Raw genomic sequence first — 2,357 nt, 5'->3', positions numbered from 1 at the left:
AGTCAAATATATATATTAGCATTGTAAGTAATCTGAAGCATACAGAAGCGCAACATCGAAGTCCGCATTTGCGACATTTGCATTTTTTAGATTTTTTGTTACGTCTATATATTTCTTTTAAATTCCTTTCCTGTAGGCTACAATCATTATTTCTTCTCACAATATCTTCAGAAATGGTTCCAAATCCATCAATTCCAGTTCCATGTTTTTCCTCTATGTCAATTTCCAGATACGGCTCAACTGAGTCCATAAAGCACCCCAGAACACATAGTATAAGGATCTCACAAACAGCAGTTATGGCCAGATAAACGATTATTTCGATCGAAGTGCACTCCTCCTCTGAAAAAAAAAATCATTAAATACTCAGTAGATGTACACGTAATACAATTCATGTAACTATGCATCAAAGCATAAGCAATTGAATGAGTTAAGTTTAGATGAATATGCTATTGAAATATTGCTTAGAGTTGAATCTTTTTTCCGTTATTTCCTGATCATGACAAGGAGCACACGGCGGGTGTGGCCGGTCAGCAGGGGATGCTCACTCCTCCACGGCACCTTATCCCACCTCTGATATTTCGGATGTCCGTGTTTGCTCTGCTCTTATTTTGAATTATTTTATGGACTTCGAGATTGAATACTGTTCGTTATCTCCATATCCTTCTTTCTGTAATGAAATGATCTTGTCGGGGTTTAATTTCTTGCGTACAATTCACTACTTACATGTACAAAAAAACACTTTCCCTTAGCAAAATAATAGCGATAGTGGATATTGTATCACACATTAGTAATAAGTACAGAACTAACGCTGCCTCTTTACCTAAATTCCTAAATTCATTGATGTACAAGTTTGTGACTTAAGAAGAACTGCAGATTCATCAAAGAGCTGTACATGCAAGAAACATGGTTACATGTATAACGTTTGATAACTCAAATGAATTTTTTAATTTTTATTCTTCTGCAGAGACAAATATATGAATGACTTAATAAATTTGATATTTTGTTAAAAAATAACTTTTCTCTCATTCATGGCGCGGTGTCTTTTTAATTTAATCTTTTAAGAAAAAGCTAATTTAGAGAATCTGTTTTCTCGAGCTTGCGTAAATCTTGAGGAGGTAGGGCGAATACTCGTAGATGCATTTACATGTAAGACCTAGACCTTTAGATCTCGGATATATAGAGGTCTTTTTCAGGCCATGGGGAGTTGTGGTTTAAAATTTCATTGTAAAAGTTCAAAGGCTTTTCGAAATCAATAAAAGGCTTTAATGGACTAAGGGATATCATGTGGAAACGAGTGTTAAAATAACAGACAGACAGAAAGGGCGAAATTATTATATCACACTTTATTTTGAAAGCGGGCACATGACTAGTATGCACATGATGCCTTAATACCCTACAAATTGGATTTTTTCTCTCACGATATTTCATCATTATTAAAAGTCTGTTTTATTCTTATTTTCAGCAGGTTTTTCTTTCCATAAAGAATCATATTCGTATGCTAATAAAATGTTGGCAAAAGTCTACTAGAGTTAATATCTGTTCAAAATGATCGATTTTACTATCTTTTTTAACGTACTTGTTATATGAATAATGAAAGAACTTTCGAAACTTGTCTAAAGAACTTTTCAAGTCTAAAAAAAGTGACAGGATTGATATTATTTTGTGCAGATACTTACTTTTACGACAGAATATTGAAGTGAACTCTATCTGAAAAAAAAAAATAAAATTAATACAATATAAAATTTATAATCATAAAGAAATTTAAAGAAGGTAGCTGTAATTCAATATATATATATGTACTGCAAGATGTTCATACTTTTTTCGCTGGACTTGAAAAATTCACGGAGCTAGAAGTTGTCATTCTGCCAAGAAATAAAAATGAAAGTGTAAACATGTTAAAAGGTAAAAATAACAAGCAGTAAAATAAAACCACTAGTGTACTGTGTATAATTGATAGAATATTGCGTAACGCAGAGGTCACAATTCTGTTTGATTTAACGGGAAATTTAGTTATATGACCACTTTTTGGAAAGATATATGGGGCTATTAAATTCTTATTTCTCGACTTCAAAGGGAACGATCCTCTTGCCATGAATGCGACCAAATGGGGTTTGAATCTTCGAGAGGTTCATTCGATTTGCAAGAACGTGTTTATGATCAATTCCTAAAATAATGGTATTGACAAATAAGTTGACGATACCAAAATATCTCATTTAAATTCAAAATTTCAAAAATTGTTACGGCCAATGCAGTGACCTTGTTTGCGTCTACAACCTGTTAAGTCGAATATAACCTAAAGTATTAATATAATATGTTTGAAAAGGCTTTGAACACAATTATTTTTCGATATCTTCACA

The 2,357-nt window shown here is 32.5% G+C and overlaps 1 long non-coding RNA gene across 1 annotated transcript; it reads right to left on the bottom strand.

Annotated features, from left to right (window-relative positions):
* Positions 1-257: 257 nt before the first annotated feature.
* On the bottom strand, positions 258-1,845 carry LOC134261088 (uncharacterized). Its single transcript, XR_009990733.1, has 3 exons — positions 1,817-1,845; positions 1,677-1,707; positions 258-339 (listed from the first exon to the last, which is right to left on the bottom strand). It is a non-coding gene; the product is annotated as an uncharacterized LOC134261088 (long non-coding RNA).
* Positions 1,846-2,357: the final 512 nt, after the last annotated feature.

This window comes from Saccostrea cucullata, unplaced genomic scaffold (assembly GCF_032062105.1).
Source record: "Saccostrea cucullata isolate Sc308-1 unplaced genomic scaffold, CSIRO_AGI_Scuc_v1 ctg1538, whole genome shotgun sequence".
In the NCBI taxonomy this organism is placed as follows: domain Eukaryota; kingdom Metazoa; phylum Mollusca; class Bivalvia; order Ostreida; family Ostreidae; genus Saccostrea; species Saccostrea cuccullata.
Note: the sequence above shows the minus strand (reverse complement) of the source record. Positions and strands in the feature narration are given on the sequence as shown.